At 53.8% G+C, this 17990-nt stretch overlaps 1 protein-coding gene across 7 annotated transcripts in view; it reads left to right on the top strand.

Moving 5' to 3' along the window:
- SYT2 (synaptotagmin 2) overlaps positions 1-17990 on the top strand; it is a 120065-nt gene that overhangs the window by 79674 nt on the left and 22401 nt on the right. The window contains exon 2 of one of the 7 annotated variants that reach the window (XM_077979509.1): positions 2651-2733. The exons of 5 other annotated variants lie outside the window; for them this stretch is intronic. The gene's annotated coding sequence lies outside the window, so the exon portion shown is untranslated. Of the gene's footprint in view, positions 1-2650; positions 2734-9528; positions 9861-17990 lie in introns of those variants that run through there. One more of the 7 variants, XM_028843282.2, reaches the window with a different exon arrangement.

Genomic DNA, 17990 nt, shown 5'->3' with positions numbered 1-17990 from the left:
TCTGTTGCCAGCTCCAGGGAGTCAGCGTCTGATGGGAGCTACCCCGGGAATTCCACTTATAGTCACAGCTCCGAGCAGGGGTCATCCGCAGGGTGATGGGAACTCCGTGCGGTTCCAGAGAGCCACAGATGCTCACCCATGCCGGCTTTGGTAGGCAGGCAGCTCGTTAAGCCTCTCCGAGGCTCAGGATTTTGCCAGCTTGGAAGAGCACTGGATTGGGAGGCAGGCTTCTTACTCTGTCACTTCGGACAAGTCCCTTCCTCTCTCTGACTGTCAGTTTCCTCGGCTGTGATATGTGCTGTGTGTCGACCTTCAGAAATGGTGTGGGGCTGGGCCCTGCAGCTGCCGAATGCTGTGTGTGTGGGTGGAGGTGCTTTATTCTGGGCCGTGCTCTGCAGGACACAGTGTTTGTCACCAGTGGTCATATGAAGGACAGTCCTCTGCCCACTTCTATTCCCCCTCTCCTCTGGCCCAGAGCAGGGAGGCCAGAGCCCTGTGTATTTTACTGCTAGGCAGGGCAGTGGCCCCTTCTCAAATGTTTGTTGGGGCCCGTGGTGGGGAATGATGCTTCTGCTCCTATGAGGAAAAGCCTAGAGGCCTCTGGCGTCCTGGACCAGGGAGGCTCTCCTGCGCTAGGTCAGGCTCTGTGGAGGGCTTCTCTGGAGCCAGGAGTGTGTTCGGCTGTGTCATCACCTTCCCAAGTCAGCTGTCATCCCTGCGCTTTCCAGGGTGGTGGCTGTGAGGAGTCCCATCATGGTCTGTGGTTGTCAGACACCCACCCAGGTGGACGTCTGTTGCCTGGAGACTGGACAGCCTCTTCCAAGCCCACCTCATCTCCTCCTAAACCTTGGCCCCTGCTGCTCTTTCAGGAAGCCTTTCCTCAGGGGCCGCCTGGTTCTAGGTGCCTTTGCCCTGTGGTTCTCAGCAGAAGCGCCTGTGCATCATGGGAAAGCCGGCTGGCGATGGGATGCACGGCGCTCCATTAGGATCTATGTTCCCTCTCTCCATGGTGTCCTCCAGCACCTGCTCAAGCCAGAGTGTGTGGGAGCCAGGGGTCAGCCCCCAGCTCTTTCTGCTGTGCACATTCGTTTTTCTTTTGATGGAGTTATAACCTAGATTCAGCAAAGTGCACAACTTATGGGTATATGCACCTGTATAATCACCAAAGAAATTCCCCAGAAGGATCCCTGTCCCCTCCCAGCCCCTGCCTGCCCCTCCAGTGTAACAGCTGTATGGCCATGGAGTCCTTTTCTGTTCTTCAGAGCTTTCCTCCCATTCCTGGTCATTCCCCAATCTCCCTGGCTTTCCTCTTTCTCTACAAATCCTCCAAATGCTGATATTTCTAGAAGCCCATCTCTAGATTTCTTCTGATGCCCACACTCTCCCCAGTGGATTATTCTTTTGTGCTAGTGACTTCTGGCGTCACTTCTGAGCAATTCACCTGCCCGCCCAGCTGCCTGCTGGGTATGGCCGCTTGGCTGGCCCGCTGGCATGGCTCGGTCTCACCTAATGTCAAACTCCTGGGCTCCAGTGATTCTCCCACCTCAGCCTCCTGAGCAGCTGGGACTACAGGCACGCACCACCATGCCTGCTGAATTTTTAAATTTTTTGTAGAGATGGGGTTTCACTGTGCTGCCCAGGCTGGCCTCAACCTCCCAAAGTGCCAGGATTACAGGCGTGAGCCACCACACTAGGGGCAGGTTTTGGCTGGGACATCCTTGGGGAGTCTGGGCAACCTCACCTCTTCACATCCCAGTGTTGTCATCTATAGGATGGGAGTGGCAGCTAGAGGAAGAACAGCTAGACTCTGCTGACTTCTGAGAGGAGGATGCGGTCAGATACCCACAAATGAGAACTTGAAAACTTGAGCAACCAAAATATAGACTCAGGAGCCACGGTTGGAGAAGCCGTGGCTGCTGAGAGGCCTGAGTATTGGGGAAGGGGGGCTGGAGGAGGGGGAAAGGCTTGGCAGTGTCTGGACACAGGGGTAGGAAAGAAGCCGGGGATAGTGCAGTGTCCTGGCTTGCACTCCAGTGCAGACCCTAACGGAGCGCCGTGCATCCCATCGCCAGCTGGCTTTCCCATGATGCACAGGCGCTTCTGCTGAGAACCACACGGCAAAGGCGCCTAGAGCCAGGCGGCCCCTGAGGAAAGGCTTCCTGGAAGAGCAGCAGGGGCCAAAGTTTAGGAGGAGGAGATGAGGTGGGCTTGGAAGAGGCTGTCCAGTCTCCAGGCAAGAGACGTCCACCTGGGTGGGTGTCTGACAACCACAGACCAGGAAAGAAGCCAGGGATAGTGCAACATAGTTGCCCAGGATGGTCTCAGAAGAGAGGACTTGGCCCAGAGGTGGGTATCAAGAAGGCTGTCTGGGCTGGAGCTAAAGGCATGGGTAGAAGGAGGACCATTTATTAAGAGAGACCTGAATTATCCCAGGAAATTAAAAAAAAAAAAAGGGTGTTGGCTTAACCTGGTCCTTAATAGGAGGTTAGCAGAGAGGCTGCCCCACCACTTCACTGGAGCCATCCCCGTGTGCTTCTGACAGGCCCATGCCCAGCCTGGCTCAGGAACCAGCCATGGACATAATGCCATACAGTGCTCCTAAGCCTCGCAGCCCTGTGCGGCAGCTTCCGTTATCATTCCCATTTTGCAGATGGAGTGCTGAGGCCCAGAAAGGTTAAGCAACCTGCTCAAGTTCCCATGGCTAAAAGTGGGAGAGCCGAGACTCCAATCCAGGTCAGTCTGCCCAGAGCCCAGGTGCTAATTCACTCCACTTGGCTGCACCTGGTGTTTCACTTGCTCCTTTTCCTCAGCAGAGCTGTCTTCTAGGTTTGGATCCACATAGAATTCCAAGTTGAGACTTTCCAATTTGGAATTCTCCCCCTCATTGCTCCCCTCCTCCAGCCCATGGGTGCTTTGAGGTGATGGTTCATCCCTCCTGGCCCCTATCTCCCATGTCTGTCCCAGCCCCCGGTCAGGCAGGAGAGAGCTGGCTTCTTCGGAGCACCTAATTGTGCCCCCGGGACTTGCATGCTCCACTTTAGTTTCTGGAGACCATGAGCTGTCAGAGGTGTTGGTGATAATGGGCATCTCTGTCTGAAGAGTGATGGGCACATCTCTGTCCCTGGGGCCTGGCCAGCATCTGGAAGGATGGAGGTGCTCTTGGAAATGGGAGGACCAGACCGCACCTTCCTTGGCCGGCTCCCTGCCTGGGTGCTGGCTCCCAGCTCCCACCGAGAGCAGGCTGGGCTTCCCAGATGTCTCATGACCTCTCCCAGGTCCCGGTGTGGCCCAAAGCGAGCTACTCTGCTACCTTCGAGTACAGTTCTTTCCATCCTCTGGGGAAGGGTGCTGTGAGCGAACCACCTGTTTCACTCCCCCTGAGGCCCAGTTTCCTCAATTACAAAATGGGAATCACAGTCCCCACCTCACAGGGCGCGGATGAAATGAATACGCTGCTGGCACGGAGTGGGCACCGTGGCCTCCCTCCCTGCCTCCGGCACCTACCTCTGAGCCCAGTGCCTTTGTGATCTTCCCGTTAGACCCACCTTCCCAGTGTGCTTGAGGAGCTCGCTGGGGCTCTTTGTTGGGAAGGAAAGAGCCCTGGGCTGGGTGCTAGGAAGTCAGGGTTCAAGTGCACCGTGAGGCCTTGGGCAAGCTGATCTCTGAGCCTTAGTTGTCTCCTCTGTCAAGGGGCAGAACCACATCTGCTGCACCTCCCAAAGGCCTGAGCTCTGTCATCTCCCCGTGAGCTGCTTCGGAATGGGGTTGGGTTTTATTCATCTTGTATTCCCAGCACTTAGCATGGAGCTTGCCACAGGATTTGGAGGAAAGGAAAGTGAAGATCAGATGAGAGTGGATTTTTAAGCAATTAAACAGGCTCGGGGTTATTTTCAAGGTTGGGTAAGGCAGACAATTCTTGGTGAGCCCCTCATTAACCAGGGAAGTGGTCTTCATACCCTTCCTTTGCGCATTACTCTCTGGAGAACCTGAGCTGCACTGGACCTCCTTTCCCCTTGGGGAGCCATGGGCCCGCCTGCCTATAGTGGAGTCCCGCAAGGCAGTGCACCTGCCTGTTCACACCCCGCCCCATGACCACTCAGGCCCTGGGTGTCAGGGTCTGACCTAGACAGGGTGCCTTTTTCACCTTTGGGGTTTCTCTTCTGTCCTTTGGCAGGGAGCTTGATGGGACGGAGGTTGCCAGAGTTGGGGGGCAGTGCCTGGTGAGATCCCCCACCTCCTCTGTGACCTGCTGCCAGGCTCGGCAATCAAGCTGCTGCTCTGGGAGCTGGCAGGAAATGCAGTCATAAACAAGACATGTTCCCACCTCACAGCCCTAGTGGTCCTCTGGGAGCTGAGCTGCTTATACAAGTACCTTTGACACCAGGCAGAAGTGGCACAGTCTCTGCGAGAGGAACACACAGAGCCAGGGAAGAGAATTCTGGGCCTCAGGCTCCCCAGCCGCACAACCTCTGCAGCAACCCTTGCCCTCCTGGGCTGGCTCAGAACCCCTGGCTTGGTGACCACTGCAGCCCTCGTTGTGGGGAACACAAGGTCTGTCCTTGAGTCCACGGTCAGCATGGACTCAGCCTAGCCCCACTGAGAGGAGAACCGAGGAAAGGAAATGAGTATTTATTTAGGGTGCACTTTGTGCCAGCACACGTGGCCTCTTCAATCCTCATAACATCCCTGTGAGACAGGCACTTGACCCTTGGTTTGTAGCTAAGAAATGATCCCAGGGAAATGAACTCATCTCCCAGGGCTGCAGAGCTGCTAAGTGTCAGGTTGGAAAGCAGCCCCAGCTGTTCTAAAGCCTGCATTCTCTCATGACCCCACCACCCTTTGTGCCACTCACCTTCAGAGGTAGAACTCTCCAAGCATCTCAGAACGCTGGGTTTTAAAAGCTGAGAGGCTATCTAGGCTGCCTGCAGTGGCTCAGGCATGTAATCTCAGCCCTTTGGGAGGCTGAGGCAGGTGGATTGCTTAAGCCCAGGAGTTTGAGACCATCCTGGGCAACATAGTGAGACCCCTTCTCTATAAAAAATAGCCAGGCATGGTGGTGCCCCTATAGTCCCAGCTACTCATGGGGGTTGGAGCAGGAGGATCCCTTGAGCCTGGGAGGTGGAGGCTGCAGTGAGCTGTGATTGCATCCCTGCTCTCCAGCCTGGGCAACAGAGTGAGACCCTGTCTCAAAAACATAAAAATGAAAGCTGAGAGGCTATCTTGGGAGATGCAAAGCCACTTTCCAAAGGATGGAAAGAAGGGGAGAGAAACCAGGTCTCCTGATACCTCTTTCAGGTCCCCGACCTCGTGCCACCTTTGGAGACAGAGGGTCTGGCAAGAGACGCCGCTGCTGCAGAGGGAGGGTGGGGGCTGGTGACCCTGTGGTCTCTTCCACCCCCGAGGCTGTAAGTTGACCCGCACCGTAGTCCACCCCCTCCCATTACCCACATACAGGGCCTGTAGCTATCACCTCAGCTTCCTGGACAAGTGGTGTGGCCCGAGACCTCCAGCCCTCCCTTCCCTAGGGCTTCTCACATTCCCACATATGGCAGTGTAACGCACTTGCACACAATGTTTGCTTGCATTCATGTTCACAGTGCCAGTTCATGCATGTTTATACATTCAGAGATGGTGTTCATACACATACACAGCCTTTCTGGCATTCTCTGCCATGTCCCTGCACTGGCTGCTGTCACCCATCTCAGCTGGGCCTGAGAGATGGAAACAGGACCCCCTTCCCGGTGCTGCCAGCTAGCAGATGCCACGGTGCTGATGTCCTGCTCCATTACTGGGTTAATGGAGCCTCCTTCTGCCTTCAGCCTCCCACCGGTTGCCCACCTCCTCCTTTCCAGGGTGTGAGCATTGACTGGGCCTGGGAGGCAGTGAAGCCTGGCTGTGGTGCGGCTGTGTGCGGAGGGCGTGGGCCTGGCTTGGGTGGAGATGGGGCTGGAGGCAGGCGGCAGGCTCCTGGACGCACAGCAGGGGGCACCACTAGGTCTCCTCGCCCCGCCGGGGCCGGGCTGTGGGGAGGAAGTGGGCTGGGGAGGAAGTGGGCTGGGGAGGAAGTGGGCTGGGGAGGAAGTGGGCTGGGGAGGAGGCGGTGGTCTCTCCAGCTACTTTCCTGCAGCTTGAGCCGGGGCACCTGCCACCCAGCCAGGGCTCCTGCTCCTGCCCCTGCTCCTGCCCGCGCCCCTGTCCTCCTCCCCGCACACTGGCAATGCCCCCTCCCCTTACACTCCCAGCCCATGCCACACACACACCCTACTACACACAACACATACCACACAGACACACACCCTACTACATGCCACACACACCACACAGACACACACCACACATACACACCTCACAGACACACCACACACCCTACTACATGCCACACACGAACCACACACCCTACTACACACCACACACCCCACACAGACACCACACACACAACCTACTACATGCCATACACACCACAAAGACGCCACACTACACACACCACACATGCCACACACACACACTACACAGACACACATCACACACACCACACATCCTACTGCACGCCACACACACCACACACAAACCACACACACACCCACACACCCTACTACACACCACACACCCCACACACATACCACACACACAACCTACTACATGCCATACACACCACAAATACACCACACTATACACACCACACATGCCACACAGACACACACACTACACAGATACACATCACACACACCACACACCCTACTACATGCCACACACCACACAGGCACACATCACACACACACCACACACACACCCTACTACACACCACACACACCCTAATACACACCACACACACACCCTACTACACACCACACACAGCCTAATACACACCAGACACCACACACACCGTGCTACGTGCCATACACACCACACACAGCACACAGACACACACCACACACCCTACTACACACCACACACCCTACTACACATCACACAGACCATACACACACCACACACACAACCTACTACACACCACACACACCCTAATACACACCAGACACACCATACAGACACACCAGACACACCATACAGACACACCACACACAACCTACATGCCACACACCCCACAAAGACACACACCACACTACACAGACACACACCATGCAGACACACATCACACAGACACACCACACACCCTACTACATGCCACACACACCACAAAGACACACACCACACACACCACACAGACACACCACACACACCCTACTACCACACACACCCTACTACACACCACACAGATACCACACACACGCTGTGCTACATGCCATACACACCACACACACACCACACACACCACAGATACACACCACACACACCCTATTACACATGACACACATCACACAAACACACCACACACACCCTACTACACGCCACACACACCCTACTACACGCCACACACACCCTACTACACACCACACAGACACCACACATACACCCTACTACACACACCACACACATTGCACACACCCTACTACACACCACACACATGCACACCACATGCATGCCCTACTACACACCACACATCCCGCATACCATACTACACATCACACATACCATATGCACACACCACACACAACACACACTGCTGCACACCACACACACACCCTACTACACATCACACACACACCCTACTACACATCACACACACCATACACACATACCACACAGTACTACACACCACACACACACCCTACTACACATCACACAGACACACACCACACACACCCTACTACACATCACACACACACACCAAACACCCTATTACCCATCACACACACTGTACACACACCACACACAACACACTACTACACACCACACACCACACACACACACCACATACATCTTATATTCCCTACTACTCACCACACCCACACACCACACACACTCTATGACACACCATACACACACAACACGCACACACCCTACTACACACCACACACACTACTAAACACCACACACCAGACACACACCACATAGATACACACCACACATACCCTACTACATGCCACACACCACACCACATAAACACCCTACCACACACCACACAGATACACACCACACATACCCTACCACAACCACACACACCACAGAGACACACACCACACACACACCCTACTACACACCACACATGCCCCACAGACATACACCACGCACACACTCTACTGCACACCACATACACCACATGCACACACCACACATATACACCCTACTACACACTAGACACACCACACACACACCACACACACCCTATTACATACCACACACACCCTATTACACACCACACACATACCTCACTACACACAACACACCACAACACATACACATATTACACACACCACAGACGCACTGACACACATCCCACACTAACTATACCCCCATACCACACATAGGTACACACCACACATATGCCACTACCCACCACTACCCACATACCCCCTGACACCCCACTAGACCCTCCACCCCAACCCACACCACCCCTACATCACACACACCTCTCACACTATATACACACACCCCACTGTCCCCCACACCCTAGCCCCCACATTACACACTATACATGCAGCACACACATCTTACGCACACACACCACCACATACACCGCTACCCACCACACACATGCACACACCACGTATGCACACATCACACACACACAACCACACTCACGCACTCCTAGTAAAAGGCTAGTTTGCTTTCGTGCCAAACCTCTAACCCCGTCCCTTAGAGGGGCGGTGCTCGGCAGAGCTAGTGTGTTCAAACCTTGTAACATTTAATCAGAAAGAAAATGCATCAATTTGTAATGGTTTGTAGCTGAAATTGAAGATGTGCATCTGGCATGAAGGGTATCGGGACTGTGCTGGAAGGTGCTTTGTGTCTCACATGAGGCAGAGCTGCTCACACTGTGGCCGGAGGATCCATTGATTGTGTGGGTTCATCACTGCTAAGCCACAGAGAGCTCCCCTTTCCCCTGGTGAGCGCTCCCCCGGCTGGCAGTTGCCCACGCGCCCAGCACCTCTCTTGGGAGCACGACCCGGGCAGACCCCCACGGTCCCACCTGTCCTCCCTCACACTCAGAGCATGTGCACAGCAGACCTCCTGGGACTCACGGGTGCAGCCCCCCCGGACACACACTTTCCATATCCTACACCAGGCAGCCCAGGGCTTGCTGGTCCCCAAACCTCCATCTGTCCACACTCAGTCACTCATTCGGGGTCCCCCACCCTTCCCAGCCTGCTCCCAAGCATCTTGACACCCAACCAGTGGAAGACCCTCTCCTCTGCCCCAGGACAGCTGCCTGTGGGTTTGGGAGATGTGGGGTGCTAGGGAGTGGGGAACCCTGGAGGCCCAAGATTCTGAGTCTCTGGTGAAGGAGGTGGGAAGGCAGCCTGTCTGGGGGCCAGAGGCAGCCCCCTGGGCTGGGAGCAGCTGGGGGCCCCCGCAGGCCTTCAGAGCTGGCCAGGCGGCTGGACTGTGACTCAGCAACTCCTCCGCCTTGGCTAGAGTGCGCCTCGCTGCAGTGTTAACTCCCTCTCCAGGGAGCCCGGCTCCAGCTCCTCTCCCAGGGGGATGGCGGACTCCTCTGTCCTGTTTCAAGTCGTGATCCTGGCTGGGGTGGCAGAGCAGAGGGTGTGCTGAGGGGCTTGGCCTGGCCAGGGCATCCCTCTGCCCCCTCACCACTGCTACCCCTGCACCCTAAGAGTTAGCCAAGGATCAAATGGAGTCAGGGCTTGGCGGCGTGGCCTGAGGGATGACAAAGGCCTGGATTCCAGGAAGTGACAACGCAGGCAGTTCCACTACCATTTAGCGGTGTTGTTTGTGTGATGGAGGTAAGCCACCTCCCTTTGGGGCCTCGGTTTGTTTTTGAAAAGTGGCTGTGGACTGCGTTGTCTGTAAGAGTCCCTCTGCCCTCACGGGCTGGGTTTTATTAATATTTATTAATATTTGCCTGTGATTTAAGGGTATCCATGCCTGGGGTCTAGGTTCAGAGAGAAATAATCCGAGGCAGGTGTGAGACGCTGCAGGTTTGCAGAGCCTTATTCAGGAACCTTCACCTTTGATCATGGAAGCCGTCCTTAAGGCAGGCAGGGCAGGGATGCTTAACCCTCACTTAACACACAGCCGCACACGCACAGGGAGGCTAACAGGCCAGCCCAAGATTGGTGCAGGAAGGGCTCAATCCTCAGCCATTGGATTCTGAGGCGCCCATCAGGTGGCCTGGGATTGCTGATCTCAGCATAGATGCGAGGGAAGGAAAATGAGTGTTGACGCAGCAGGAGAGATTGAAGTTAGACTCTAGAAGGACGTTCCAACTCTCAGGAACCCAGCAGTTGTTAGCTTCCCCAGGGCCAGTCAAGAACAGACTCTGCTTCTGTGCGTGCGGAATGACAACCTTGCTCCAAAGTGGAGGAGTGCGTGGACTGACCAAGAAGGCTCATCAGGCCTCTGTACACAAGGAACTCAAAGAAATGGGTAATTTATTTTCAGAATGAGCTAGAAAATTAATTCATTAAAACTTTATCCTCAGCCTCCCAGGACCAAACGTTGGACTGAAGCATTGGTGCAAAACATAAAGACATACATTTCTCCTTAAGTATTGATCTTTTTAGCCTGTGAGCTTCGGTGAGAAGTGTCTTGCTGGTTAACCTATTTCCATCTCATTACTTTGGCTTCTGCAAATACAATGCCAGGAAAGATTAAATACTGTAAGCTGTATCCAGTCAGATCTCCATTATCTGTATTAATCGAGGCCAGTACTGAGTGGGATAATCCACAGAAGTGCCTAGTCCCCAGATCATATTTAATTGGTTTGGGTTGGCAGTTGATGGTGAGTGTGTGTGTGTGTACACGCGTGCACACACACACACTTTTGGTGAGGGTGAGGATCGAACTTACCCATCTTTGATGTGGCATCAGGATCCCATTTTGGAGGCAGTCTCATTTAGGGGCACATGAAGGGATCCCAGAAGCCTGCTAGAGGAGAGAGCAGGGCTTCTGGTCTCCTGACTTTTTGTAGGGAAGAAGAGAGGCAAGGTGAGAGCCCAGGTATTCTCTGAGGGTGAGGGGGGCAGGTCCTGGTGGCATTCTCCCTGCAGCATGCCTCCCACCTGGAGCAGGTTGGGTGATTCCTGGGTGAGCAACACAAACCCACTTGTTTGTTCTCTCTTTTGGCTGGGTGCAGTGGCTCACGCCTATAATCCCAGCACTTTGGGAGGTTAAGACAGCAAGATCGTATGAGGCCAGGAGTTCAAGACCAGCCTGGGCAACATAGTGGTACCCTGTCTCTACAAAAAATTTTAAAAAGTAGCCAGGCATGGTGGCGCACGTGTGTGGTCCTAGCTCCTTGGGAGGCTGAGGTGGGAGGATTGCTTGGGCCCAGGAGTTTGAAGGCTGCAGTGAGCTATGATCACGCCCCTGTATTCCAGCCTGAGCAACAGAGTGAGACGCTGTCTCAAAAAAATAAAATAAAATAAATTTAAAAATACACAAACCCCCTCATTTGTTTTCTCCTTCGCAAGGCTGAGGATCCAGCTCCAGGGTTCTGAGGTACCAGAGGGTGGAAGAGACGGGCAGATTTTCATGGGATTCAAAATTTTAAAGATACAGAAAGATACCCAGTGAAATATTTTCTAGTTCCTCCTTTCCCAACTCCCCTCCCCAGAAGCAACTACAACTAATGTCATGAATTCCTTATGCACCTTTCCAGAGCTGTGCTGTGAATATAGAAGCATACAATCGTACATATACTTCTCCCTCACCCTTTTACGCAGGTACCATGCTCACTCCCCTTCATGCCGATTCTTTCACTATCTCCCTTGGAGATCATTCCCTGTTCGCCCACACAGAGTGAAGCTCTGGGGCATCTGGGCCTTCTGTGATTCTCCCACATGGGCTGACCATGGGCAGAATGAAGACCCTCAAAGCAGAACATCCCAGAATTACTGAGAGTGTGAGTGTGAGTGTGCGAGGTCGTCTCACCCCACCTTCCTCCTCCAGCCTAGCTCCCCTTCCCTCCTACTCAACTTGATTGTCAATCAAGTCTCCCTTTAGTTTAGGTACAAGAACTGCGGCTGAGCTCTGAGCACATCTGGGCCCTTGGAGTTAAGGGAAAAAGAGCCTTCAGACATGTTGTTTCTGCTTGTAATAAGAGGGCTCATAATGGAGGGAGAGATGGCAGCCCCTTCCCCCTGACTCCCCATCCCGGTGTATCCCTAGGCTCTGTTGAGAGCATTCTTCTTGATACTCACCTGAAGTCCTGCTTTCTGCCCTGACAGCTCTCTACATGATAGAAAAAAAGGATAAGATAAAGGATAAGCCAACCAGGTTGTCACCTGCTCCCCAACTCCTCTCCTACCCCAGGCCAAATGTGGCTGTTCTCCCTAGCAAAGGGGACCAGAGGCAGTTAACTAGTACCCCGAGACCCCAGTGTGTTCTAGGGTCTGTGCAGGGACATGCATGCCAAGCATGGTTCCTCCTGGACCCATTGCTCCCAACCCTGGGGCCACTTGGAAAGGCCTGAGTGCTTGGGACTGACACCGTCACAGGGGCCAAGTGGCCATCCTGGGCAGACAGGACAGCGGCCAGTGGACCAGGGGGAGAAGGGAATTCCTGTGTGGATTCTGTTTAGTGGCCTTGCTTCTGGTCTACCCCTGTTTTTCCAGCATCATTTCCCACTATTGGAGACTCCCCCTTCCTGAGCTTTCCCTGAGGACTGGGCCCCCTACCTTGCTCCTGAGCAGGAGACCTGGCCTCAGTCAAATTTAGACCTGGATCTTTACTCTGACCAACTGTGTGACCTTGGGCAGGTCACTTACTACCTGTCTGAGCAGAATTTGCCTTTGAAATGATGGTGGTAATCGTGCCCTCCCCCGCGGTGGGTTAGATGAGAACATCTCTGTCCTCACCAAAGAGAGCTATGGTGATTGAACCTGTTGTTGCCACCAGTGTCTTCCTGCCCGCTCTGCCCTGATGCCCTCCAGGTCCGCAGTGCCTTTGAGGCTTATTTTACTTCCAGCAACTGGGCTTGGACTTTGACCTCTCTGGCAAATCTTTCTTAATTACTTAGAACCTCATGTTTTCAAAGTGTGGTGCCCAGATCACCTGCCTCAGAGGAAATGGGGGTGCTTGTTATAATGCAGATCCCTGGGCACATTCCAGTCCACTGAATTTTCTGTGTTAGGCTCTGGGGGACAGGGTGCAATGGCAGAGGGTCTGCATTTTAACAAACTCCCCAGGGGGTCTTGATGCAGGCCAAGCCTGAGCGACCCTTCCTCAGTCCCTTCCCTTGTATGTCTTCTCCCTTGATGGGGCCTCCCAGGCCCCTCCCTCTTCAGACCTTGACCTGTGGCCCAGCAGGCTGGGAGCAGGCATCTCTCCCCACCCCCAGCCTCCCTCCCCGGACAGCTGCAGCCTTCACCTAATGGCGCCATTTCATGCTTTCCTGCTTGGGTGATTCTGACCAGGCAGAGGAGTTCACTCTGTCCTGGGAGCCCTGGCACCCTGATCCATTTATCATCCTCAAGTCTTCCAGCTGGCTGCTTTCCCCAGGACTGCAGCTCCCAGCCATGCAGGAGCCGGGGCAGCTGTGAGTCCCTGAGGATTTGGCTCTCCCTCACACCGTTCTCGCTGCCATTCCTCCCCAGCCACGGGAGCTCTGCCTCCTAGAGTGGGGGAAATAGTCCTGGAGGCGGAGGAGGCTGCTGGGCTGTGGAAGGAAGCACTGGACTGGGGGTCCAGGAACTTAGATTCTTCCTCCACCAAATGCCTGTGCGACCTTGGACAACTGGCTTCACTTCTCTGGGCCTCCAGGAGTCTCAGGTGGCATGTGGGGTATGAACGGGCTCTTGCTGTTTTCTTTTTTTTTTTCTCCTCTGACTCTAGAAGGGACAGCAGAGCCAGGCGGTAAGGGGTCACATCAGAAGGAGAGTCTGCCAAGGGAATCTTGGTCTCTCAGCTACTGGAGTGTCTTCCAGGGAAAATGAAATGCAACCCAAGGGCAGCCTTGGAAAAATAAGCAGTGGTTCTCTACATGCTGCCCAGACTGTAGGCTGGGCAGACTGAAGGACATGTGGTCACTACCCATGCAACATCTCATTTAATCCCAGCCTCACCTCGAGGGTTTAGGAATAAAAGCTGCGTTCCAATAGTTAAAAAGTCTGACACTCAGAGAGGTGAAAGAAACCACCTGAGGTGAAATGGCTCAGAAGGGGGTATGTCTGACTCTCTATGGTCCCAGGCCTGCTGCAAGAGGAGAGGAAGGGTGGGCAGTTCCCAGAGCTGTGTGCAATGCCCCCACTTCCCATGCCAGCTTTGGGGTTTCACTGTACACACACACACTCTCTTTCACACCAGGCCTTGGTTCCTTCCCAATCTATGCTTGGGTGTGTGTTCCTGGATATAGCCTGATGACAAATGAGTCTTAACATGGTTTGTGGAAAGAGCCCTGGGCCCAGAGCCAGCCTGTACTGCCGGGGGTACCCTGGGAAGGCCACTTCCCCACAGAATTCAGTGTCTTCTGTGAAATGACATAATGTGACCCAATCTCAAAGTCTGTCTTGCTTGATCATTTACAGACCCACATATTTATTGAATGGACAGATTACTTGAGGTCAGGAGTTCGAGACCAGCCTGGCCAACATGGTGAAACCCCATCTCTACGAAACTACAACAAATTAGTTGGGCATGGTGGTGGGCACCTGTAATCCAGCTACTTGGGAGACTGAGGCAGGAGAATCACTTGAACCCGGGAGGCAGAGGTTGCAGTGAGCCAAGATTGTGCCACTGCACTCCAGCCTGGCAGACAGAGCGAGACTCGGTCTCAACAACAACAACAAATGAACAAAAAAAAATGCATAAACAAGTGAGTGTCCCAACAAAATTTTATTTACAAAAATTAGGTGTGGGACTGGATTTAGCACCTGGACCACTGTTGGCCAATGCCTGCACTAGAGTGACAACAGTGAGCAAGACAAATGAGGTGGCTGCTTATACAGTCACAAGCTGCATGAGTACCATGGGGATGAGAATGGAGAGCCGGGAAAGCAGGTGGTTGGGGCCTTGATGCAGGGTAGGGGAGGAGGGAGCCATGGGTGTGGGGAGGAAGGCGTCCTTGGAAGTGCTGTTTGAGCTGAGAAAGATGTGTAGACTGTATTAGTCTGATCTTGCACTGCTATAAAGAAACAAGACTGGGTAATTTATAAAGAAAAGAAGTTTAATTGGCTCGAAGTTCCACAGGCTGTACAGGAAGCATGATGCTGGCATCTGCTTGGCTTCTGGAGAGGCCTCAGGAAGCTTACAATCATGGGAGAAGGTGAAGAGGGAGCCAGCCCTTCACATGGCCAGAGCAGGAAGAAGAGGCAGGGGAGCGGGGTTTGGGGGGCGCTACACACTTTTAAATGACCAGATCTTATGAGAACTCACTATCACTAGATCTGACCCTGTGATCCAATCACCTCTCACCAGGCCCCACCTCCAACATGAGGGGTTACAATTTGACATGAGATTTGGGCAGGGACACAGATCCAAACTGTATCACAGGCTTTGGCTCCGTGAAGGGGGCACAGCATGTGCAAAGGCCCCGAGGAGGGTAATACAGTGTATGAGGGGAAACAAGGAGTGTGGGCTGGTGTTAGCAACCCAGGGAGGGAAAGCCGAGGTGCTGCTGGATGGAGAGCATGAGGGGCTGTAGGCCATGCTAGGGCTTTTGGCCTGTCTCCCTTGGGTGGCTTTTCATTATGGTGACATGACCAGCTTTGCATTTTATGAAGATTGCCTTGGTGGCAAATATGGAACTGACTGGAGGTGAGCAAGAGGAGACTCAGGAGATCAGGCGGCTATGTTGGGGGCTGATTGACCTGTGGGCCTGGAGCTCAGAAGTGGTTTGACTCTGACAGAAGAGGATGGCACTGATGCCAGGGTGCGGAAGGAACCACACAGGGAGACACCATAGCTGAGGAGGACCTTGAAGGACCTCAAGAGCAAGCCTGAGGCAACAGAAGGAGGAGTAGTCACAGTTATGACGAAAGCAGGCAGTGGCCAGCTGGTGACCACAGCTCAGGGGTCCAGCTCAAGGAAAATGAAAATGTGCCCTGGGTTTAGTGACCTTGTGGTCCTCATCCTGACTTTACAAAGAACTACTTCAGCAGAGGGATGGGGCAGAAGCCACAACGGAGGGGCTGACGAGTCAGGTGAACGTGAAGAAAGGGGGACCATGTGTGCGTGTGTGTGTGCACACGTGTGTATGTGTGTATGCACACGTGTGTATGTGTGTGTGCATATGTGTATGTGTGTGCAAGTGTGTGTGGTCACAAAGGGAAGGGAAGAACAAGGTAGCAGGTGAGGCTCATTTTTGGTGGGTAATGTGATAAACTGGACTGATCCAGCCTCAGCCGAGGGAAGGGGGAAGTGTCAGGCACAAGAAACGGCGGGGATGGAAAAGACTTCCTGAGAAGTCAGGAGGGCTCCTGCGCAGGAGTGGGAACTGGCTTAACCAGAGGAAAAGCCCTCGACTGAGAAGGGGTCAGGAGGAAAGGTCTGTGGTTTGACCCGAGGTTGGGACATTTTGAGAGATTTCTCACTTCTATTTTTCCTTAAAATAACAGCAAAGAGAGAGGAGGGGTGTGAAGGAGCCACAGGCCTGCGGAGACTGGAGGAGGAGGCAAAGCTGGTGGGGAGGCGTTTCCCGCAGTTTCTGTGCAATGCAGAGGGCCTGGGTGATCCTGAGGGCTGATGGGACACGGGCTGCCCTCGTACTGTAGGCGGATCTCACCAGGGGGCTCAACAGTTGGGGGTAGCCATGGAGAAGGAGAAAGCTGTCAGTGGGATTTCTCCAGGGCTGGCACTTTGCCAGACGAGTACCACAAAAATGCCAAGGGAGTGTAGGGAATTGGGAAGAAGTTGTAGGCACCACGGACCATGGTGGGAAAAGAAGACTAGAGGGGTGATGGTGTCCCGGGGAGGTCAGGGAGATTTCTCCAGGAACAGTATTCTAGGCTGAGGGAGAGTAAGTACCGAGGCTGGGGGATGGGGGTCTGTTTGGTGGGTTTGTGGCTGGTGGCAAGAGGCCAGCATGGCAGGAACTGAGTGACTGACAGCAGGGACAGGAAATGCCTGTGGGAGCCAGCCAGGGGCCAGGCCAGGCAGGGATCTTACTCTAAATGTGACAAGAAGCCACAGGAGGGTTTAAAATAGATCAGTCTGGCTGCAGTGTGGAGATCAGCCTGAGTGGAGGGGAGTGGAAGCTTCCAGATAGGAGGCTACTGTGGTACTCCAGGTAGAGGGTAGAAAGTGGCCAGGTTTGGAAAGCATTGTGGGTTGTTGATGAATTTGCAGACACCTGGGATGTGGGGGGTGACCCCACATGGATGGGAGGATGGCCCCAAGGCTTCTGGTCCCAGCACCTGGTGCCATGTACTGGGTGCATAATTGAGAGGTGGGCCCTGAATCCACCCCATCCACTCTCTGGGCCCACTGGCCATGCCTGCCTTTGACCAAGAGGCTCCTTCTCAGGCATCTTCTATTCCCTTGCTGTCTGGGCAGCTATAGCTTCCTGGTTGTGTTGGAGTCTGGAAGAGCCTCCAATCTGCTGCTTCATGGACTCCCCACATTCCCTCTCTGAAGCTCTAAGTCATTTTCCTCTGGTGGATTCCCCGGGAACACTGTCTGTCTGTCATAAGAGCTCAGGGATGATAAGACATTTGTTATTGGTTGTTTTCAACCCTTTCCCCCCTTTCCTCTGGAGTTATGCTCCATCCTAGTCTTTTTACTCACTACAGCCAAAGTGAAACTTTCAAAATATACATTTGTACATGTTACCCCTGCCCCCACCCTTAAAGGCCTCCCACAGCTTCTCATTCCTCTTTGGGAAAGACAAAACTCCTTGATGCAGCCTATGGTGCCCCTGATCCTGCCCTGCCCGGCCTGCCAACCTCACCCTGAACCATCCTCCATCCACTCCAGCT

This window comes from Macaca mulatta, chromosome 1 (genome assembly GCF_049350105.2).
Source record: "Macaca mulatta isolate MMU2019108-1 chromosome 1, T2T-MMU8v2.0, whole genome shotgun sequence".
In the NCBI taxonomy this organism is placed as follows: Eukaryota; Metazoa; Chordata; class Mammalia; order Primates; family Cercopithecidae; genus Macaca; species Macaca mulatta.
This window is presented reverse-complemented; position numbering and strand designations above follow the sequence as displayed.